This window comes from Spermophilus citellus (genome assembly GCF_964194105.1).
Source record: "Spermophilus citellus genome assembly, chromosome: 1".
NCBI classification, from domain to species: domain Eukaryota; kingdom Metazoa; phylum Chordata; class Mammalia; order Rodentia; family Sciuridae; genus Spermophilus; species Spermophilus citellus.
In genome coordinates, this window is record NC_138182.1 from 67550764 (window position 1) to 67576456 (window position 25693).

A 25693-nucleotide genomic window follows, 5' to 3' on the forward strand; every position below is an offset into this window, starting at 1 on the left:
TTATCTTCAGCCATATCTGTGTCTCAACATTCACAACTATACTCTAACTGTTAAGTGGTTAATGTCTCCAACCAGACATTCCAAGGGCGTGGTACAATTAATGAACCCAAACCACAACTGGTTGTACCTGAACTCCACAAGCTCTTGGGAGAAAAAAAAAAAAAAAAAAAAGGAAAGCAAGACTTTTCTTTTTGCTCTGCTTCCTCCATTTTCTCTCAAAGAATTACACACCATCCACCTTCTTCTCCAGGATAGTAACCTTTCCCTTGTGAGTGCATGTGGAATTAGCTACCAGAATTCATGTTTAGTTACAGCCAACTGACTCTTGCTATTCTTGTTAGTCTTTACCTATGTGATGGTTCTGCTACCATCTCCTCCAGCCCACTGCCCAATACATCTTTGTTCAGAAACTTGTTCCTGTGTCTACTGTGTAACAAATTGACAGCAGCAGAGTGAAAAACCTCAGCAATCTTGGATGCCAGGGGAAAATGTCAGGTCAGAGAGGAAGCCTCAGAAAATCTGACCACATCTTACACAAGAAGAGTTCATTATGTACCCACAACTTCAAAAACAATGCTTTCAAGTGAGAGAGGGGTAGAAGGGAAGGGGGATAGGTCTAAAGTGATATGCACTTAAAACTGGAGCTGAGAGAATGTTAGGTTGATATTTTCTAGTTTTGCTGATATTTTAAACAAATTTCATATATTATCTATATAATTTTAAAAAATGCTTAGCAGGTTCAGAATTTGAGGTTAAAAAAAAAGAGTTAAGTATGCTAAAAGAAAAACAAATGATCAAAAGAGAAATCAAATTTCCTATCCAGGTTGACACTCATAATATAAAAGAGCCACTGCAGACCTTTAATCAAGAGAGTACACAAGCACACACTCTCATGTGTACGTGCATGTTGCAAACAAATTTTAAAGAGCACAAACCTAAAAACTATGAGACAAAACTGAAAGGAACTTACTAAGTTTTATTAGAAAGTGATGCAATGAATTTTCTCTACTACTTAAAGTAGGCTATATCAACTCATGTTTGCAAATATTTTCATTTTGCATAGATCTGTTATTTTGTTATTTAATCTGCGAATGAAATAATCATTTTTATGTCCAAGGGAATTACATGACAATACAATAAACATAAATTTTTATCTGGTTCTAAATATTTAGCATCCCTGGAAAAAAAACGGAAGCAAATACCAAATACTCACCCCACACACATCACACAGAGCAGTGACTGTATTCTAGGAGATTTTACTCATTTAAAAAAATTGATCTTTTATCTTCTTTTCTGGGACAGTATGCAGGAGCACGAAGATTTACACTTGTCAGATTTTGAAACAAATTATGTACTAATCTTATAATTATCACAATTAGACTCCTGCCCCTCATGCAGATCTCTCTCTCCCTTGGGTCTTTAATCAGTAAAGCCACATTCTCAGGTTATATAACAATATTGGAAATGTTATATGAGAAAATTCCTAAAGAGTTACTGCAGAAAGAACTGGGTTCACACTAATAATGCATTTTTGGAAGAACTAAAAATATCCTCTGGGACTTCTGGTTTCCTGTCCAACATGTAAGAATCTTAGAAGTCGCCACAAAGTCTTAAGAGCAAATTAAAAGCTGAAGAACCTGAAAAACCAACAACTCTTCTTAGATTTATCCAGATAAGTAAGGTCACAGGGTGATCCTGCCCCCAAATTAGAGAAAAAGACAGGAGGATGCAGGGAAACATAACTTACCAGAACAGAGACCTTCTATGGACCATTGTCTAGGCAGGAGAACCTCAGTTAACTGACAGACTATGTGTGAACAACTCTTGAGAGCTGAAACTCCAGGGAACCAAGTCACAGGGGCTTGCCCGTATTTGTACAGTGAAACTTTTAATCTTTTGTAAAGTAAATTTTCATGTTTAATAAAGGGAATTTGTGTTAGGCTTTTTAAGGGCAAATGACCTGAACATGTACCTTACCAAAAGGGACACACAGGACAAGTAAGCATATGAAACAATGCTTAACACCCCATGCCATTAAGGAATTGCAAATGCAAACAACAAGACACACAGCACACTCAGTAGAATGGCCAAAATCTAGAACACTGACAATGCCAAATGTTGGCAAGGATATGGAACAACATGGGTTCTCATAAAAATGCTGGTTATACAAAATGGTACAGCCACATTGAAAGACAGTTTGGCAGATTCTTACAGAACCAAATATATTATCAGAGGACCCCAATATCATACTTCTTGGAATTCACTCAAAGAACTTTAAGAAGTATGTCCACACGGTGTTTATACCATAACTGCTAAAACCTGGAAGTAATCCAGATATCCTTCAGGAGGTAAATGAATAACTGTGGTACATCCAGACAATGGAATACTACTCAGTGTTCAAAAGAAATGAACCAAAAGCCAGGAAAAGATATGGAGGAAACTTGTGCATATATTACTGAATGAAAGAAGCCATTCTGAATAGGAACATATAATTGATGCCAACTATATGACATTCTGCAAAAGGCAAAATATGATGACAGGGAAACCCACAGCAGTTGCCAGGGTCTAAAAGGGAAAGTGGGGTGAACAGGAAGAACACAGGATTTTTAGGGCAGTGAACCTATTCTATATGATACTACAATGAGGCACACATGTCACCCCACATCTGTCAAAACCCATCCAATGTATACCCGGAATAAGTCCTAATGTAACTGTGGACTTCAGATGATAATGATGTGCTGATGTAGGTTTATAGATTTTAATTAATAACTGTACAACTGCAGCATGCATACACATACCTGGGGAGGCTGTGCATGTGGGTGGGTGGGAGAGGAAGATGTGTATGGAACTCTATACTTTCCACTCAATTTTTCTGTGAATATAAAATGCTTCCAACAATAAAGTTCATTACTTTAAAAAATTCTCTTAGAAATTGAATTATAAAATTCCATTTTAAATATTCAAAACAAAAGGAATACATTCTGTACAGTTGTTTCCAGAGATGCAATTCAATAACTAAATGGAAAATTCAATACTGTAATTCATCCTGTAGTCAGACGATATCAGAAATAAATATTTGGACATACGTAAAAAGAGTAATTTGTACAAGTAATCATTACTGCCAAGTCTATGAAACCATGAAGAGTGACAAGGCGCTATCACAAGAGTTTGAAACAATAGAACTCATTTCCAGACTATTTTATATTGTTTAAACATACCTATAGTACAGCTCCAAATATAATTTTATTACCGTACAATAATTTTAAACATTTTGTTAAGATCAATATAAGGGATTGATTGATAATTTGAAATAATAAGCAACATGGGGAAATATCGTTCTGCATGTAATCATTCTCCTGGCAGTGAAGAAAACCATCACCCTGGGTATGTGCCTGTTAAATATAAGACTAAAATACAATTAAATAAAGCATAATATAGTCAATTTTATGCCAGAAGATATCAGAAGCATGGGACATATGTACCTGTATGGGGCAGTGATGGCGGATGGCCTAAACTTCTATGTCCCTGGAAAATGTCCAGTATTGAAACAATGGTGGGTTTTGGATCACAGCACTCTAAATGGACTCAGCTGAACTTTTCCATGTTTCCAATTTTAGAATGAATTACAAAACATTAAAAAAAAAACAGTTTTAAGTGATCAGCTTTATTTTTCTAACAAATAGAATAAGTCATACAATAAAGTTTGGGAATATTTGTTTCAATCTCTTACCTTTTAAGCTAAAGAGTGCTTAGCAAAGTAATTCCATTTTTCGGATGACTGAATAATTGTATGATACTAATAATGCCAATCAACATGTTTCGTTTTAAACACTCAATTGGTCAGACCTTAATATTCAGACAGAAAATAAGTTATCAAGAAACATAAATGTTAATATACTTAATCATTGGATAAAACATCATTTAAGTTTCTACAAATAATTAATTTTAAATTGGGAACTGTGGACAATTCAGATACTAAAGTCTAATTCTCTGGTTCAAAAACTCAAAAACAATTGGCAAAAAGACCCCACCCCCCAGTGATCGATGGGAAGAAAACCTGTCACCATGAGATGATGAAGGGGAACTTTACAGCATTAGTGTCTGAAGTTCAACTCATGGACCTGCTTTTATAATTTATTACCAGTGAAGTCAACAAACAGGGAAACTAACTTAAAAGCCCTATAGTCCCTTCCTAAGGGACTGTAACAAAGGTCTAGTGTTTCATTTTATGCCATTCAGATTCTTACCCCACACAATCAACAATGAGAAAGCAACCTGCGCTATGATAAAACCTTCCAGGGAACCAAGGTACCTGGTACCTTTTCACAGCTACATAAACTGTAGCCAAGGATACACAGAAAGAAAGAAAACAAAAGTATTAACAGGACTTCCAAGTAATAGTGGACTACTTTGTTTAAAAAATAGTTTTAAAATTGCAGATGGACACAATATCTTTATTTATTTATTTTATGTGGTGCTGATGATCAAACCCAGTGCCTCACACATGCAAGGTATGTGCTCTGCCACTGAGCTACAACCCCAGCCCAACAGTGAACTTCTTAATGACACCTACCCAGGCCAAAAGGCGTTGAAGACAGAAGAGCTACAACATGATTTCAGAAACACTCGGAAAATCTTAGGTCACCCTAGTTTTAGTGTATACCCCCCCAAATTTGGGGGTTTCCCAATTCTTCTGATATGGTATCAGCATAAATCCTAAGAAGCAGACTAATAGGCTCTGACATGTGCGGGCTGATCTGAACCTAGCACAGAACATTCAACAATGCCAAAACCAGTCTGTAAGGGGTGCGTCCCAATCATTTTCATACCAGGGAGCATGTGCAAAAGGCAATGGCTCGGCCAGGTGCAGTGGTGCACGCCTGTAATCCCAGCAGCTTGGGAGGCTGAGGCAGGAGGATCACGAGTTGAAAGCCAGCCTCAGTAACTGCAAGGTGCTAAGCAACTCGGTGACACCCTGTCTCTAAATAAAATGCAACATACGGATAGGGATGTGGCTCAGTGGTTGAGTGCCCAAGTCAAATCCCCAGTACCCACGCATCCACCTCCAAAAAAGGCTATGGCTCTTGGGCTGGGGTTGTGACTCTGAGGTAGAGTGCTTGCTAGCACATGTGAGGCACTGGGTTCAAGCTTCAGCACCACATAAAAATAAATAAATAAAATAAAGGCAACAACTAAATTAATTAATTAATTAAAAATAAATAAATAAATGGCAATGTTGTGTCCATTTACAACTTAAAAATATATATTTTTTAAAGGCAACGGCTGTGTTGCACAGGGTGGGGATGGAGATCAAGCTGATGCTGGGCTCAAGGATGCATACCTCAGGCACACCTATAACTCATCTGGGGTCAGGGTGTGACTTGATACACCATGCCAGTCAAAAAAAACCTTGACCTTAGGATCCAGTGTCCTCAACATGACTACCATACAAACAAAACAAACCAAAAAGGCAAATAAAAACCCAAAACAGTGCTGCGAATCACAACATCATGCCTTAAGCTTTATATTTTAATTGATAAATGCTGCCTCTATTAAAAGTACATTTCTCCAAGACAAAAGTTTATCAAATATTTATCTCAAATGAGACTACAGAGGAAATATTTTAATCAAGTTCCCACAAGAAATAACTTATTCTAAAAGCACACTTTATTTTTTTATATCCCATTTCTTCATTCTTCCATAAAATTTAGAAACCATATGAGCCTCATCTTTCTTTCTTAGATAGGGGGGTCGAGGCTCCGATCACTTCAGCGACATCCTACACTGAGAGTAATGGGATTTTCAGACAAAGCAGGTGTGATGGATGGGGACCCTCGTTGTCACTATTCTTTGCACCTGTTTCTCCACAGGTGTTCATGATCCATCCCAGTGTGCATAGTCCAGGAAGGAACAGTGCAGAGGCTGACTTAATCTCCCATGGGCAGGAAATGCAGAAAATATTCATACACATAACTGGACATTGCTCCAAAACTCCTATTCCCCTTTTCATCACTCTTTTTTCTTTTCAAAAGAGAACAAATTCATTATAATGAAGTGAATGGAATTTCATTAGAGCCATTAAGTCCCTATTACAGCAGGCTCTCCAAACTAGGAAATGACCATCTCCTACCAGTGAGTTATCTTTTCCAAGCTTTTGTGATAGAGCTGCACCGTAATTAAGAGCAGACCACTTTCATACTCTAGTGGGTGGATCCGTAAACTGCAGGCGATTTGGCACAAAATACCAAAAGCCATAAAAATGCACACATCTTTAGTTCTAGAGACTAACTCTTGGAATTTATCCCAAGGTAATAATTAAGGATGTGCAAAATAATATTTATTTCCCTACTGTTCATAATGACTACTTCTTGGAAATAAACTAAATGTCCAAAAATAGGATAGTGGCTAAATTGTCATAGACCTATAAAGTAAAATATCACAAGTGAATATTTCAAAAGATACAGAAGCATGTGAACATTTCAAAAGATACAGAAGCAAGTCTATGACATGCATGGGCTTTAACTGTATTCTTAAATATAAAAATCAAAACACAGAACATTAAAATTTGCCTCATTAAATGCTGACAGTCTTACTTGTCTCGTGTTTTTGGATGCTTCTCTAATATAATGAGCATGTATTGTTTTGACAAAGAGAAACTAGGGGATAAAAAACAGTACAAGTTTATTTTCTTTAAGATGCCAAAGAAATGAAACTCTCAGAAAGAGGAAGGATTAGAAATGGGATTTAGTAAGAACTCCTTACAAGTGTGATTATGAGGCTCCGAAATGTGCAGTCAACAGAGGTCATGGAATCTCTTTGCCTGGGGGATTTTTAAGAAAAGGGTAGCCAACTCTCATTTGAGGACAGCTTGAATGCAGTTCTGACCTCTGCGGCCTCTTGCAGCTCCCTGTGCAAAAAGCCTGAGCCAAAATACAATTTTCACTCACTGACACACAAAGTGGTCAATTCCTCAGATTGCCCCCAATCCTCTACAATCCTTTACCCAATTCAAGAGAAAAGTAACCCTAACATCTTCCACCCAACAGTAAAAGCCAACGAGCTTGACTTTATGTGACAGCAGCTTGCCTGTGCATTATTCAGATAATACAATCGAATGTTAGTCTTCTGCAATACACCAGGGTCTTCTGAGTTTCCCACATTAAAGAAAAATTACGTACTTCAGCTACTTAAATATCCCACGCTGCTACAAAGAAAACGATGGTGCCTATTAACAATCTAATGCACATTTACTTGCAAGTCTTAAGGCTCAAAACGTTAAAAATCATGACCAAAGTAACTGGGGGGATGTGGTTAAAGACGAATAAAAATGTTCAATTCTGAGAAGTTCATTTCTTTTAAAAAGACCTCTTGAATTCTACCCCTACTGTCACAAAACAAAACAAAACAAAACAAAACAAAACAAAAAATCCACCAAGGACTGCCTCTTTGTTTTGTGAGCCTTTCTATAAATGCAAATGTAACATTTTCCAAGATGTTTAAATGGGAAGCAGTTTTCTTGGCCTGGGCCAAAAGGGAAGAAGATGGAGAAGAAGAAGATAGAGTTGAAGGGTTAACACAAGCATGACCACAGTGAAGACAGGTTTACACCAATTACCGAACTGAGCAAATGAGCTTGAATCAAGGAGGAAGGCAGCTCACCGGCCAAGGAGGAGGAGGAGGAGGAGGCCAAGGTTGAAGCACAGGGTCACAAGAGAGAAATAACGTGCGGTGGTGCTACAAGCTAGATGAATAAGGTGAACCTTGTGAATGGGCATTTCAGGGACCCCATTCCAAGACAAAGTCAAGTTTCAAATGAATATGAATCTCCTGCTGGGACCCTCATGGCTTTCAGTCAGGGAGCAGCCTTGGCCATCATCGGCTTTGCAATCAAGGCATCTGACACAGAGAAGATTCTTCGGCAACCTTTAAAGTACAGCATTCTCTGCACCAAAAGCTAAGTCCTGTCATTTTGATGAAATCATAATCTGGTCACAGCAGAGGTCTGCCCCTTCACAGACTGTGTTCTGAAGAGTTGGATTTTCTGGATGGGTGAGAGGTCCTCTCTTCTTGTTGAAAATTTAAAAGAGAAAATATTAGCCACTGATATATTTGACATAGAAGGTGAAGGACAAGAGGTAATTTATTCGTGATGACTCAGATGAATAATTAAGTACATGGATGACCAGGCAATGCTGCACACAGAGAACTTCAGAGCCACTGGTGTATATCTATGCAGAATGGCCCGAGAGCCTGCTTCCTAAGTGAGACGCTGCCAGGCTGCTACTTCCCAATTGTGTCATATTCTTTTTATAGAATCTCCTCTGCCCTATGGTGGAACAGAAAGAACAGTGAGCTACAGTTTCCCATGGACTTAGGCTACCTTTTTCAGCTGAAGCATCTCAACTAGATAACTCTTCAGGCCCTTTTCTTCATGTTGTGCTACTTCTCATCTGCTATGTACTTTGAAACTAGAAAAATAAGCGACTGAATTTGCATGGAACGTGACATGAAATAAAAACATAGGCATGCAATGTGCTTATTGGTAAGTGATGTGGTCATGTACTGTGACACGCATTTGTCTTCAACACAGTGTTTTAGTCTGATTTTTCACTGGTGTGACCAAAAGACCTGACAAGAACAATTAGATGAGGAACCGTTCATATTGGTGATCACAATTTCAGAGGTCTGAGTCCGTAGTGGACCAACTCCATTCTTTGGGGCCCAAGGTGATGATGCAGAACATCATGGTGGAACAGCGTAGCGGAGGAAGATAGCTCAGGACATGGCACCAAGAAGAGAGAGGGAAAGAGAGGTAGAGAAAAAGAGAGAAGGAGGGGGAGAAGGAGAGGGAGAGAGAAAAAGAACAAGCGTGCACAAGCAGAACTTTCCCTTCACCATCACAAAACATAACCCCCAAAGTCATGCCCCCAGGGACCTGCCTTCAGTTATCATCAGTTAATCCCTATCAGCAGATTAATTCACTGACTGGGTTAAGGTTTTCATAACCCAATCATTTTACCTCTAAGCTTTCTTGCACTCTCTCACACATTTGCTCTTGGAGAACACCAAATATTGAAACTATAACACACAGGTCTTATTTTTATAATTCCTAGTCATTGGTTAATGTCCCAGATTGTCAGGGTTTCTGGATAATGAAGATTTTAATAGTGTCACAGCACTATATTTCTATATGCCTCTACCTCACCTATATCCTCAATGCAAATCATTGGTCATTTGATCCCACTGGATTTCAGGCCACCTAAGAGTAAACTTTGCATATCCCCCTCCAACTGTGATGGAAGCAAACACATCTGATTGCAAAATGAGAAACTTTGAAGACTCTATTTACCTTATTAAATGTCTGTTCAGATCACAGAGTAAGTCTTCTAAAACATGATGCTTGTGAAAACTTAAAACTTAGTACAACTCCTGATGAGAAGGAAATTTATTCATCTTTCATTTTCTGGAGTTCTAACACATGATTTCCATCTATTGGATATTCAGGATCAGAAGCAACAGCCTGAAAAACACACACCACAATCTGGGTCTCTTCCTTCTACACCTGCATCCTGAGAAATCCAAGTCTTGCTCCCTGCTAAAACTCCACCTCCTCACAGATAATCTCTCCCCAGCTCCCTCCTCTCTCCTGAGTTCTAGATCCATATGCCCTGTGCACCACCACCACTCACATTTCTCACCAACGAAAAAGCATCCAAGAACACTTATATAACTTCCTCGTCTCATATAATTTTCTCCTTACCCCATAATTTCAAAATCTATAGCAACTCTTCTTAGCTTTTTCTGCTATATTAGAGAGAAGATACTCATTTAGGGACAATATAGGCTGCTGTTGGGCCAGCTCCTGCTGTGTAGCAAGGGAGTTGAGAGGTAATGTTCAGGAAACATGGACAGAGGGCCCAGAACACAAAACCTACCTTCTCAGAGATTTTATAGCATATCCTAGACAACCATCAAGAAAAACAAGAATTTATACAGAGTGGAATGAATTGAACATAGGAATAAACAAGAGAATGGGTTCTAAGCCCATGGGTTTGGGTGCTGAGCACCACTCCTTTCCATTCATCCCCACCCAAGAGGACAGCTGGCGAACAGGGCTAGTTTTTAACTTCTCCACCCTCCCCAACCACTGGAACTGTTGACAGTTCCTCCGATACCTTGGGGCACCTTGTGTTTCATTCACCTTGGGAGAAACACGGTTTCCTCCTCATTCAGGGGCAGAACTCCTCATCCTCCAAGGCCTTATCAAATACAGTGCTACAAAAAGTGCTCTTTCTACCATACAGAAGAAATCATTTCCTCTAATGTCTTTGGTTTCTCCAATCAATGAAAAAAATCCTTGATGCTGAGCCCTATGTAGTATTCATCTTCGTGTTATCAGTCCCGAGCACAGAGATGGGCACTGAGCATATCTACACAAAGTAGGTAGTGCACACAGACCAGAAGCTCTTCCACTGATCTCACTTAATAGTATGACATTCTCACAAGTAACAATAAACATTGGTGAGGATGTGGGGGGGGGGGGGGAGGTTCACTCATACATTGCTGGAGGGACTGCAAATTGGTACAATCATCTGGAAAGCAGTATGGAGATTCCTCAGAAAACTAGGAATGGAACCACCATTTGGCCCAGTTATCCCACTCCTTGGTTTATAATCAAAGACTTAACAATCAGCATACTATAATGATGCAGCCACACCAATGTTTATAGCAGCACAATTCACAATAACCAAGCTATGGAACCAACCTAGGTGCCCTTCAACAAATGAATGGATAAAAAAAAATGTGGTATATACACACAACAGAATATTACTCAGCCATAAAAAAGAGAGAAATTATGGGATTTGCTGGTAAATGGATGGAACTGGAGAATACTAGGCTAAGTGAAATAAAACAGCCCCCAAAAAAACGCCGGATATTTTCTTGATATGTGGATGCTAGCCTACAACAAGGGAGGCTGAGAATGAGAAGGTCATTGGATTAGACAAAGGGAGAAGGGATGGAAACTGGAAAGACATTAGCATCAATCAGACATAACTTTTCTATCCTCATATTTCAATACACGATGAGTGTAACTCCACGTCATGAACGACCAGAAGAACGGGATCCTAATTAGGATGAGTTATATTACATTTATATATAATATGCCAAGATATACTCCTCTGTCATGTATATCTAAAAAGAATAAAGAAAAAAATTTAAAAAGAAGAAACAAGCAGCAGATCTATGAAAGTAAAAAATAAATATGACATTTCTCTAAATCTTCCTCACTGGGCAACCATCAAATCTTCATCTTAATGTAGTAAATCCATAAGAGAGGAAACCTCTATATGTTAGATATATGCAAAATATGCATCTTCACTTTTTATATTTAGAGACTTTCTTACAGTTCCAGACCTCCTTTAGTCAAAAATTTATGAATCCCATAGTGCTTAGTTAAAATCAACAAATGCTTATTACTAATTGATTTCTTGATGCTAGCAACAGAAGGACACTTCCTGGGTCCTTAAATTGCTATGTATCTGATGTAATTTTCTACCAGACTAATCAGTCAGCTGGTCTTTTTTAGGCCATGCCTCATTTCTGATGTTACACAGAGAGAGCACAGAAGGTGAAAACTGATAAGGAAAGGGATTTAAATCACAGCAACAGCACTTCCAGCTTGCATGACTAATTTCTTATCTGTAAAATGGAAATAGTATCTGCCTGACAAATAATCTTTTGATTAATCAAATGAGAAAACATATGGCAATGCACTTTATAAACCATAAAGCAATACAAAGTATTTTTTTAAACTACATCTTTGTTCAATAGCGTATTGAAGCTCCGTTGTACCATCTTGACCTCACATTCAACTTGATGAAGTAATCTCCTTGAAGAATTCTGATTTCCTGGGATCACTGTCACAGGGAATCTGGGTGTGTGTGCATCCTGGAGCCATGATGGACAGGCTGCGGAAGCTCATTAGCATCTATATGATTCCAGGTGGGTGGGGCCAACTTCTGCCAATTCTAACATATGCCAACTGGCTACACACAGGAGCATTCTAGTGCTACCAACTCCTTGCACACACGCCCACTTCCACCCCCAAGAGGTACCAGACTGTGGGACAACTTGGCGGCCAGCCTATGAAAATGTGGAAACACTGTGGAAACATTAGCCAACAAAGAACATACTGGCAGCTGAATCAAATGTTTAGGCTCTTAGATGTACCCAAATAAATCGTTTGTGTGTTCTAACAAATGTTTTCTTTGGAAAGCGTTTCTCAGTGCAGACGCTGTCAAAAGTACCCATTTTTAGTGGGTTAAATCAAGGGCTCAAAGTAGCAGAAGGGTGCCGGGGGGGTGTTTTTAAAAAATAAAATTCCATAACCCCCTCCCAAAAGTTAATATTGACTGATGAAAGGTATCCATGAAAAATAGGAAAGTTGTTAGTGGGTTTTCAAAGTTAACTTTTTGATGAACTACAAATGTTAAACAATTATCAACATAAATACTAATATTAAAAAGTTTCTAAATATTAGAAAGTTTCCAGAACTTGACAAGGTCTAAAAACTCGAGCTATTTTTAAAAATACACATATCACTAAAGGCAAATGCAAAAAAAAATGCAATAGGGAGTAAAAAGTTAGAAATTATAAGTAAAACTCTTCATTTGTCAGAGGCTTTAAATAAGCAATCAGTCACAACACATTCAAAAAATTTATACTGAGGTCAATCATTTGGAAAAGAGTCCTAATACAATCCAATAACATGACCTTCCTTAACAAAATAAATTCTGCAACCAAAACCCAGACAAAGCTTGTAACATCCTGCCAGCCTCTAGCACAGACGCAATCGTATACCATGATAGAGAAGAGATATACTTATCTCAGAGAACAATGTATGCGTACATTATTTATCTGTATGACATTACCCTTTCCAGCTTAGTTCTACTTCCATGACAATATCTTCCAAGATAGGAAAACTTATTAAACTATGAACTATAAAGCGAATTGATTCCTTCAAGGCCTGGGTTAAGAAATGCATGGTGAATATTTCTCCTGAGGCTCAAAACAAGGAAACTCCATCTCAATAGTGGACAGTTTTATCACCACCAATAGATTTTATGTATAGTTTCTGATGACACCAAAAATACTACATACAATACAGTGCTAACATAACTGTGAATAAACAGACCTAATGGAATTTTTAACTGAATTTATTGGGTGACTCAAAGGGAATAAAAATGTTTATTTGCTTATTTTCTACTCACAAATTGGCTGGTGGTACAACTAAGGTAGTCAAATTTATCAGATTTGAATTTCAACAATCACTAAATGTTTATTAAATCACACCAAAAGATACCAACCAAGGATACAAAGGGATGCTCAGAAAAAGAGAAAAACACTCAATATGCATGAATATAAAAATCACAGCAACATGTTAAAGGTAATTACTGTATACCAATTTTAAAATGATTCTAACATTGAGTTTTGATTCATCAGAATAAAGAAACATTGGCAATAAATGAAACTTCCTTCCTTACCCTGAGACATTTTCATTGTAAATGGTCCATGAAAGAACCCTTTGAGGTCTTTAAAACAGTCTTCAAAGTTTAACTTCCTATAATTAATCCAATCAATAAAATTATCAAGACAATTGAATAATTTATTACACAGTCATTCCTAGTCACAGTCAACTTCAACATACATTGTGAATAATTAATCTCCTTCTGGGACCTCTCAATAGCCTTCAGTATTACACCAACCGCATCTAAACATAAATATCACAAAGTGGACGCCCAGCCTGATTCTGGGTTTCTTACAAACCTTATTAGTTTCAGTTTATTTTTATCATCTGGTGTCTCAGATGGAGTTCACAGTAATCACAGATACAGTAGAGCAACTTCAAACATAAATGAAACAAATAACTGGTAGATCGATACAAGGTGACAGACTCCCAGCTGTAATCTTGCCCTAGAGTGACCCAGCTCTGCCCTTCTGCGCTCTAAAGACTTAATGAATCACCAGGAGCACAGTAAAGATGGTGTATGTTTTGCCCAAGTGAGAACTGGATTTATATCAGTACCAAAAGAGGATCATCCTCCTGCCATAAGACAAATACAATGAGGTGAGGCATATGTTTCGAGAAGGTACTGGGCATGATGGTTTCTGGCAGCTCTGCACCTGGGTCACAAACACCTCTTTCTTTTAAACTGACAGAAAAATCCGAAACTAAATGAGGAAATAATTTAAAATGGCAGGCGCTTCTTTAGAGTTGGAAGCTTCCATGTTCCAAAGGAAATGATGTAATAGCAATATACCAAAAGGAGAAATGTAAAGCAATGTACCAAAAGGAGCAATGTAAAACTCATTAAATTTTCTGAATATATTTTGCCCTAGAAAATGTGTAAAATGATTTTGCTGTTTAATATTGAAGATGCTCCTACTGGCCCCAAGGTAATTTTAAATACTTAATTACCCTGTGGAAAAAAATTAAGTTCTTTAATAAATAAAAAATCTATGCAACAAAGTTCATATTGGTAGAGAGGAAAGCCACAGGAGGAAACAAAATACCACCAAGTTCCCTAAGGAGTACGTTCACACTGCTCTGCTTAAAGGCACAGGAATAATCAGCATCCCTTTATAATTAAGTTTCATACCTGAGCACTCCTTTGAAAAGGCACCATGGTCCATGCATGGTCAAACTGGGTAAAGGAAGCAAGGTCACATTCAAATGGCTTCCACACTATCCATTCCAACACTTCCTCAGAGGAAGTATATCCACTGTATAACTCAGAATACAGCAAAATGGAAGAAAATGGACATAACCAATTCCCAAATGGCAGCCACCAAGGAAAAAACAGACATGTCCCAACTACTGCCTCACAAAAAGAACAACTCCCCATTACAACAAGTTAAAACTAAATGATGTGGCAAATAAAGAAGAAAAGCTTAATTGAATCCCAGTGAATACAGAGAAAAACAAACAGATACCCCCCACACACACACACACACCACATCAGGGATTGAACTCAGAGGTATTTAACCACTGAATCACATCCCTTCCCTTTTTATACATTTTATTTAGAGACAGGGTCTTACTTAAGCTGCTTAGGGCCTTGCTAAGTTTCTGAGGCTGGTTTTGAACTCTCCATCCTCAGCCTCCGGAGCCACTGGGATGACAGGTGTGCACCACTGCGCCCAGCTCGACTCCCCTTTTTTAATGGAGAAAAGATAAGCAGGATGAACAAAGCCAGAAATCTACTAATCCTAAAGACCAGAACCCAAAAACTAGATGGAAAAATATGTCGAGTCCTGAGAGCATGAACTTTCCCTGATGTGTGGAACAGATCGCAGTCACAGGCAGGGCTCCAGGAAAAAGTAATGCAGAATCATCCAAAAGAAGTTGCTTCCCTAAGTCACTGAACTTCAGGACAAAGAAAGAACTCTGCAGGTGTTCATGCAGAAGAGAACGATTTACTTCCACAGGGAAAATCAGAGCAGCCTCGCCCTGTTCCATAAGCAACATTCTTTGCCAGAAGAACAAAAAAGCAACGCCTACTGATCCCAACATGCAAACCAAGAACTTTACAAGGCAACATTTCCTTTAAATATAAAGGTATTCAAACATGCAAGAAGTCAGGGAACACAGAACCAATAAGGCCTCTATGAAATAAATTATTCAACAATAAAATCCAATCGAACCAGACACAACAGACGCTATGGCTAAAGGACTACTTTGTCACGAAATTACCAAAAGAAAGAGAGGAAATTACTTTATTAATTTAATCTGACCTGAAAATACAAAAGTAGCCAATATGCTCAAACATAAAATACCTCCTGGAATGCAGGGCATGTGATATTTTCTTAAAATTATTTGACAGTGAAATCCACTTAACCAAGAAATACAGTAAAAGAACTTACAATGAAATGAGTGCCATAGAAAATAACTGATTTAAATAGATCATTTGCTGTAGAATAACAACATCACTCACAGCGCAGGTTTCTTACCTTTCTAGAGGATCAGTGTAAAAAGTTCTATACCAGAGGTTAACCAATAAATTTACTAATTTTTTTCATAAAGGAGTAAAAGGAAATCTTGAAACTTAAGAACTAAACTTTCACTGTAATTTTTATCTTCATACATTCCTATTTTGTTAAAAAGGCAATTGTTCCATTAATACAGACAGAACACGCATTTGTATCTAAAAGTCTAAAATTCCAATCGACTACGTAATCAGTATGCAATATAAAGGTAACCTTCTAACGGGAAAGTCCTGTTGATCTACTAAAATGTACACAGAGTCTTTAGTTTCAAGGATTGCGTCATATTTTGCAAACCTGATCATTCCACAGTAAATACTACACTTTAGTTAAAGGCTCTTTACCCTTTGGCTCTCTCCCTTCAACAGCTCATTTCTCTACACACTCTTTCTCAAACCCTGTTGATCTTTCTCAGCCCTCCGGTGGCTGATCTCTTTCCTACCTACACCTTTTTATCTCTCTTTCTATCCTTCTATAAATTAATTATAGAACTGAAACTTTTATTTATTTCACCTTTTTTATTGGTTCTTTCTAGTTATATATGGCATGATTATAAAAGCATGGAATATAATTAGTTCTACTTCAGTCCCTAGTATTTCCTCTTCCCCTCCTTCCTCCCAGCCCCTATTCACTTCACTTTACTGTTTGTTCTGCTATTTACTGAGTTTTTTAAAAAAAATTTATTCAGTGTCCCATGAATATACATGATGGTGAGGTTCACTGTAGTATATTCATATATGTTCATCTACCTACATCTTTCTCCACAGCTCCTAACCTTTCTACGGTTTTCTTCCACTCATCTTGAGGTCTCACTCATCTTAAGCTTTATTTTCATTGGAAAAATCTTCATATTATTTGAAGGTTTTCCTTTGAATCTAGTTGGATGTGTCTGCTATGTGCTATCCCAGAACCATATACACTCATGTGTCGCTTAACCAAAGGGTTAGGTTCTGAGAAACATGTTGATAGCACATTTTGTCATTCCACAAACATCAGAGTGTATTCATACAAACCTAGATGGCACAGCCCAAGCCTACTACACATCAGGATATAGGGTACACAAGTACACACACACACACACACACCACACACACACACACACACACACACACACACACACACACGATAGCCTGTCCTACTAGAACAAAGAGGAGCAAAATTCAGGATTAAATCAAGCACATGAGAAAGTGACCATGAGCTACAGGAGATTACTGTTGGTGCACCACTGCATACTATAAAAGCAAAAGTAATGATAAATATATAATATAGTAAATGCATTTACTACATAAAGACATTTACTATCTTTATCAAGTATTACACACTGCACAATTGTATGTGCTATATTTTTATATGATTGGTAGTACAGATTTGTTGGCACCAACATCACTATGAATGTGTGTGATGCAATCTGCTATGGTGCTAGGGCAGTTGTAACGTCACTAGGTGGTGGGAGATGTTCAGCTCTGTCGCAATCTTACAGGAACATCATTGTGTATATGCGGTCAGTTGCTAACTGAAACACCCCCATGTAGCCTGGGAGTACACTTCTCTCACCAAAGCTCTTTCCACTGTATGATCTTTCTTTGTGAGTGAATTCAGTGTGGGTATACTCCAAACCCTTCACAATCACAGCTAGAAAAAAAGAAAATGGTACTGTGCCTAGCACATGTTGAGCCAAACAAAATTTTAAAAGATAAGGAATCAACAGATAAACCTAGGCAGTAAGTCCTTCCACAGCAAAAATAGGAGGTTTATTTTTATCCTAAGGTAACAAGTATTAAAGTTATATTATTCAGAATCTCTCAGTTATATTTTTGAGACATAAAGAAATGAAACAGGTACAAAAGTGAACTAAGGAGTTAGTCTTATAGCATTTCAAATGTTCTAAGTGCTAATTTCAAGGAACCAGATGCTCAAGATAGATACTGAAGCCTAGTCTTTCATATAGGCCTTTTACGTCACCATCAACTTCCAGTCAGTACATCAGTCAATCCTCCCTTTGAAACAGAGAATGAACTTCTCTCTATCTCTATATCAGGTACTAACATGCCCATCCACACCAATGCCATCTTGGCTGTGTTACAATAGGCTTCAAGACTCTAGTTTCCTGCAAATTTCCAAGACATTTTGCAATACGAAAGCCCATGTCATTAGTAAAGAATTCTTCCCACATGACCCACCCACTTACAATCTTCAAATGATTCTGGTCAACTTAGAGTGAAACAGAATAATAAGCTCCCAATGCTAAAAGAAAGGAAATACATGCTAAAGTACGTGTATTAGATTCTGACAGAAGAGGCCCGTGCATTATAAAAGAAAAGGAAGACTCATATGCAGAGAGACACAGGGCCAATTATGCATGAGTATTAAAAAACAAAAACAAACAAAAAAACTTCTAAATAAGAATACATTCATTTAGAATAGTTCAAAATATGTCAAGTCAAAACATACAAAAATGCAAGGAGAAACAAAAAGCCATAGTAAGCTATACCACCTGATTCACACTTCCTGCTTAGCATAGTTTTTGCTATTCTGGGTCTTTTATTTTTCCATATGAATTTCATGATTGCTTTCTCTATTTCTACAAGAAATGCCGTTGGGATTTTGATTGGCATTGCCTATCCATGAACAGGGTATATTTTTCCATCTTCTAAGATCTTCTTCAATTTCTCTCTTTAGGGTTCTGTAGTTTTCATTGTATAAGTCTTTCACCTCTTTTGTTAGGTTGATTCCCAAGTATTTTATTATTTTTGAGGATATTGTGAATGGAGTGGTTGTCCTCATTTCCATTTCAGAGGGTTTGTCGCTGATATACAGGAATGCATTTGATTTATGCGTGTTGATTTTATATCCTGTCACTTTGCTGAATTCATTTATTAGCTCTAATAGTTTCTTTGTAGACCCTTTTGGATCTGCTAGGTATAGAATCATGTCATCTGCAAATAGTGATAGTTTAAGTTCTTCTTTTCCTATTTTTATGCCTTTAATTTCTTTCGTCTGTCTAATTGCTCTGGCCAGTGTTTCGAGGACTATGTTGAACAGAAGTGGTGAGAGAGGGCATCCCTGTCTTGTTCCAGATTTTAGAGGGAATGCCTTCAATTTTTCTCCATTCAGAATGATGCTAGCCTGGGGCTTAGCGTAGATTGCTTTTACAATGTTGAGGTATGTTCCTGTTATCCCTATTTTTTCGAGAGTTTTGAACAAAAAGGGATGCTGTACTTTGTCGAATGCTTTTTCCGCATCTATCGAGATGATCATATGGTTCTTATTTTTAAGTCTATTGATGTGGTGAATAACATTTATTGATTTCCGTATATTGAACCAGCCTTGTATCCCAGGGATGAATCCTACTTGATCATGGTGTACAATTTTTTTGATATGATTTTGTATCCGATTCGCCAGAATTTTATTGAGGATTTTTGCGTCTAGGTTCATTAGAGATATAGGTCTGTAGTTTTCTTTCTTTGAAGTATCTTTGTCTGGTTTAGGAATCAGTGTGATGTTGGCCTCGTAGAATGAATTTGGAAGTTCTCCCTCTTTTTCTATTTCCTGAAATAGCTTGAAAAGTATTAGTATTAGTTCCTCTTTAAAGGTTTTGTAAAACTCTGCTGTATACCCATCCGGTCCTGGGCTTTTCTTAGTTGGTAATCTTTTGATGGTTTCTTCTATTTCCTCAATTGATATTGGTTTGTTTAGGTTGTCTATATCCTCCTGTCTCAATCTAGGCAGATCATACTTCAAACTATACTACAGAGCAATAGTAACAAAAACAGCATGGTACTGGTACCAAAACAGGCGGGTGGACCAATGGTACAGAATAGAGGACACAGAAACCAACCCACAAAACTACAACTTTCTTATATTTGATAAAGGGGCTAAAAGCATGCAATGGAGGAAGGATAGCATCTTCAACAAATGGTGCTGGGAAAACTGGAAATCCATATGAAACAAAATGAAACTGAATCCCTTTCTCTCGCCATGCACAAAAGTTAACTCAAAATGGATCAAGGAGCTTGATATCAAACCAGAGACAAGGCATCTGATAGAACAAAAAGTTGGCTACGACCTACACACTGTGGGGTCGGGCTCCAAATTCCTCAATAGGACACCCATAGCACAAGAATTAGAATCAACAAATGGGACTTGCTCAAACTAAAAAGTTTTTTCTCAGCAAAAGAAACAATAAGAGAGGTAAATAGGGAGCCTACATCATGGGAACAAATCTTTACTCCTCATACTTCAGATAGAGCCCTAATATCCAGAGTATATAAAGAACTCAAAAAATTAGACAATAAGATAACAAATAACCCAATCAACAAATGGGCCAAGGACCTGAACAGACACTTCTCAGAGGAGGACATACAATCAATCAACAAGTACATGAAAAAATGCTCACCATCGCTAGCAGTCAGAGAAATGCAAATCAAAACCACCCTAAGATATCATCTCACTCCAGTAAGATTGGCAGCCATTAGGAAGTCAAACAACAACAAGTGCTGGAGAGGATGCGGGGAAAAGGGTACACTTGTACATTGTTGGTGGGACTGCAAATTGGTGCAGCCAATTTGGAAAGCAGTATGGAGATTTCTTGGAAAGCTGGGAATGGAACCACCATTTGACCCAGCTATTCCCCTTCTGGGTCTACTCCCTAAAGACCTAAAAACAGCATGCTACAGGGACACTGCTACATCGATGTTCATAGCAGTACAATTCACAATAGCAAGACTGTGGAAGCAACCTAGATGCCCTTCAATAGACAAATGGATAAAAAAAAATGTGGCATTTATACACAATGGAGTATTACTCTGCATTAAAAAATGATAAAATTATAGAATTTGGAGGGAAATGGATGGCATTAGAGCAGATTATGCTAAGTGAAGCTAGCCAATCCCTAAAAAACAAATGCCAAATGTCTTCTTTGATATAAGGAAAGTAACTAAGAACAGAGTAGGGAAGAAGAGCATGAGAAGATGACTAACATTAAACAGGGATGAGAGGTGGGAGGGATAGGGAGAGAGAAGGGAAATTGCTTGGAAATGGAAGGAGACCCTTAGGGTTATACAAAATTACATACAAGAGGAAGTGAGGGGAAAGGGAAAAATAATACAAGGGGGAGAAATGAATTACAGTAGAAGGGGTAGAGAGAGAAAAGGGGAGGGGAGGGAAGGGGAGGGGGGATAGTAGAGGATAGGAAAGGCAGCAGAATACAACAGACATGAGTATGTCAATATGTAAATCAGTGGAAGTGTAACTGATGTGACGCTGCAATCTGTATACGGGGTAAAAATGGGAGTTCATAACCCACTTGAATCAAAGTGTGAAATATGATATATCAAGAACTATGTAATGTTTTGAACAACCAATAAAAAAAAAAAGAAAAAAAAAGCCATAGTAAGAATCAAAGATTGCAAACAACACTTTCAGTCAATGCGGAGATGAACCAACTAAAAATAAGTAACATTATAAAGATCAGAGAAAATATAACAAAGTAGCTTTATCTACTAAATATGACATGAAGTTCATAAGAATAAGAGAAAATAAGTTCTTTTCAAACATATAAAGCAATTATAAAAGTCATCCTTGATACTAACCATATAGCAGGAACATAATTAGTATCAAGCAGACCATGTGCCACAAATATGACACCATGAAATTATAACTTAATATAAAAGTAACTAAAAGTACAATGGAAAATTAGCACTTACAAATAATTCAAGACTCTCAAAGAAAACATTATAATGTCATATAAAAAACAGGATGACACAGAAAATATTTCATATTGAAGATCACAGCAACCTATCAGGTTATCTGGAAGATATCAACAAACTGATTCTGAAGTTTATATGGAAAGACAGAACACCTGGAATAGCCAACAGAGTACTGAATGAGAACAATAATATTGCAGGACTAGCACTACCTGACTTTAGAGATGTACAATGAGTCTACAACAATCAAGACTGTGTGGTATGGGCAAAAGCACAAAATGATGAAGGAAACATGAAAAAGCCCAGAAATTAAGATGTATCATACACTCAACTCATCTTTGACAAAGGAACAAAGGCAGTACAAGGCAGCAAACAGTCCTTTCAACAAGTGGTACTTCAATAACTGGTCAACCCCATGCAAAAATTAATAATAATTATAAATAGAGAGCTTCTGCTCTTCACAAAAATCAATTCAAAATGAATCACAGAGCCAGATGTAAAATGCAAAGCCATAAAAGTCCTAGAAAATAAGGAGAAAATCTAGATGTCCTTGGATTTGGGGATGACTTTTTAGATACAACACCAAAGGCATTATTCATGAAAGGCATGGTTCAGAAGCCAGACTTCATTAAAATTAAAATGTTTGCTCTGCAAAAGATACTGTAAAGAGAAGGAACAGACAAACCACAGAGTGGAGAAAATATTTGCAAATGACATACCTGGTAAAAGATCCAAAAATACAAAAAGAACTTATAAAACCCAACAATAAGAAAACAAACAACCAAGTTAAGAAAAAGCTAAAGACCTTAATGGAGAATTCATCAAAGACAGACAAACAGGGTGTAAGCACATGAAAAGATGATCCAGAAATCCACACCAGAGGTCCTCAGGTGCTATGGATAAAGGGTGGTGTCCCCTTCAAAACTCACTGTTGGAATGTAATCCTATCACTGTTGTCTTAAGAGGTGGCACCTTTAGAGAAGTGGTAAAGTATTAGGGTTCTGCCCTCATGCATGGATTAATGTTCTTATAAAGAGGCTTCAGGGAGTTTGCCCCTCTTGCCTTTTAGACACAGTAACAAGGCACCATCTTAGAAACAGACCATATCCCAGACCAGTGCCAGCACCTTGACCTTGGATTCCCATTCTCCAGATATAACAAGCAATTTCAATTCTTCAACTAATAATTATTCAGTCTGTGGATACTTTGTTATAGCAGCGCCAATGCATTAAGACACCAGGAAATGCAAAAGCCTCATCAAGATACTACTACATACCAATGGCCAAAATCCAGAACACTGACAAACACAAATGCTGACAAAGAATTGGAGCAACAAGAATGCCCAATCATCCCTAGGAGAAATACAAAATGGTGCTTGGAAACATAGTTTCTTCCTCCCAGCTGTTATATGATAAACATATAACATAATCCAGAAATTGTGCTCACTGCAGTTTATCCAAGAGTTCAAAACTCATGTGCATATAAAATCCTATCCACAGATGTTTATGGAAGCTTTTTCCCTAACCACAAAATCCTGGAAGCAAATAAGATATCCTTCAGTAAGTCAATGGATAGGTAATCTGTAGCACATCGGATAATGGGATATTATTATTCAGCACTAAAATGAAACGAGCCATCAAGCCATAAAAGTCAAGGAAAAAACATACATGCATATTGCTAAGCAAAAGAAGCCAATCTGAAAAGACCACGTACTATATGATTCAAACTATATGACATTCTGGATAAGAATGAACGATGGAGATGGTAAAACCATCAGAGGGAGAAATGAACAGACACAGTGCAGAGAATTTTTAGGGCAGTGGAAGTATTCTGTGTCAAAGTATAAAGGTAAATACATGGGACCGGGGATATAGCTCAGTTGGCAGAGTGCTTGCCTCACATGCACAAAGCCCTGGGTTCAATCTCCAACATAACAACAACAACAACAAAAAAGGTAAATACGTGTCATTAAATGTTCTCAAAACCCTTAAAATATATCCTAATGTAGACTAGACTATGGACTTTGGGTGACAAGGAGAGGTCAGTGTAAGTTCATTGATGGTAACAAGTGGGCCACTCCCATGAGAGGATGACAGTGGGAAAGACAGGCACATGTGGGGGCAGGAGGTAAATGATACATTCTCTACACATTATGCTATGAAATAAGTCATTATAAAATATATTGTTTGAGGGAGCGGTACCAGGGATTGGACTCAGGGGCACTCAAACACTGAGCCACATCCCCAGCCCTATTTTGTATTTTATTTAGAGACAGAATCTCACCGAGTTGCTTAGTGCCTTGCCATTGCTGAGGCTGGCTTTAAACTTACGATCCTATTTCAGCCTCCCTAGCCACTGGGATTACAGGTGTGCACCACCACACCTGGCATAAAATATACAGTTTTAAAAAATTTATGGGATACTGCTTTAAGAAATCACATTAAGATGCTTAGAGGATTAAAAACAAAAATTAGGGCTGGGGTTGTAGAAAATAAAATTCAAAGAAATTTTTAAGAAAAATAACTAAGTGGATGGAGATGCAAAAGAAACAACAAAATAAAAGGGAGTGCTTTTAATACTGTAAAATTGACAAATCCCTGGCAAGTCTTATGAAATAAAAGGAGATGAGGAACCTCAAACTAATCTTTCTGTCAAAAGAGAAATTACAGATATTGCAAGATTAAAAATATAAGGAAAGACAGTGGAACGAATCTGATATGATTTTCCTATGTACATATGTGAAAACACCACAGTGAGTCCCCCTGCCACGAACATACGCAAGAATGGTATCCTAACTAGAATCAGATATATTCAGTGCTTATATAATTATATCAAAATGGTTTCTACTGTCATGTATAATTAAAAAGAACCAATAAAGAAGAAAAAATATAATATACTAAAGTGAATATCTTTTTATGGGTTGAATTCTGTTCCCCCGAAATTCATATCTTCAAGTCCTTCAGCCTAGTATCTGCGAAAGTGTTCTGGAGATAGGGCCTTTAACAGAGATAATTAAGAAAGAAATGAAGTCCTGTGGTGGATTCTCACCAGTATGACCAGGGTCCTTACACGAAGAGTAGGCGTGGACACAGAGGTACACAGGAGAGCAGGGGGAGGCACAAGTAAGGAAAAAGGCCTCCATAATACCACATGTTGGGCCCTCCAGAAATGGGCGGGGGCGGGTAAAGGATTCTGTCATTTAGGCCATACTGCCTGTAATACTGTGCTAACCCAAGAAAAAGAATTTACAAGTTGAAAACTTAACAATAAATAGATAAATGCAAGTTACCAAAACTGACTCAAGAAGAATCTGAAAGCCTACTTTTTGATTTCAAATTTTACCCACAAAGAAGACCCTAGCCCCAAATAGTTTTACAAATGAGCCCTATCAAATATTTAAGTAGATTATCTTACTGACTCAATATTCTAACAGAGAAAGAAAAATTCTAATACTAATCCCCAGCCAGATTATTATGACAAAAATTGGTGATCAACCTCACTTTTGAAAATACAAATACCCTACATATAATAGTACTAAACAGATATTCAGTAGTACATAATATATCATTGTGATCAAGTTGGATAGAAAAAGCACTGAACAAAATATTTATAAATACAATAATATAAAATATTAAACCAATATTTAAAAGGTGAAAATGAATTCCACAATCCAGAAAAAAATATGTTCCTCCTATACTCCCCCCTCTTACGTTTTATTAATCCTGAATATCCTCCCTGATCAAGAAAAATGTTGAAAAATAGACACGGGACATGAAAAAGAATTCTAAAGATGAACATTCTACATGAATTAAATAATTCTAAAGAAGATAAACATATAAACTATAAATAATAGCAAAGCTCAGTTGAAGCTATAGTGAGATGTTGTTTCACACACACTGGACTGATAAAACTTTAAATGTCAGCAGAAACCAAGAGCTGGTAAG

The 25693-nt window shown here is 37.5% G+C and overlaps 1 protein-coding gene across 8 annotated transcripts in view; it reads right to left on the reverse strand.

The window, feature by feature from the left end:
• The window catches only part of KLF12 (KLF transcription factor 12), a 467218-nt gene that overhangs the window by 279033 nt on the left and 162492 nt on the right, over positions 1-25693 (reverse strand). The window contains exon 3 of one of the 8 annotated variants that reach the window (XM_081301550.1): positions 15103-15215. The exons of the other annotated variants lie outside the window; for them this stretch is intronic. The gene's annotated coding sequence lies outside the window, so the exon portion shown is untranslated. The remainder of the gene's footprint in view (positions 1-15102; positions 15216-25693) is intronic. 8 annotated transcript variants of the gene reach the window in all.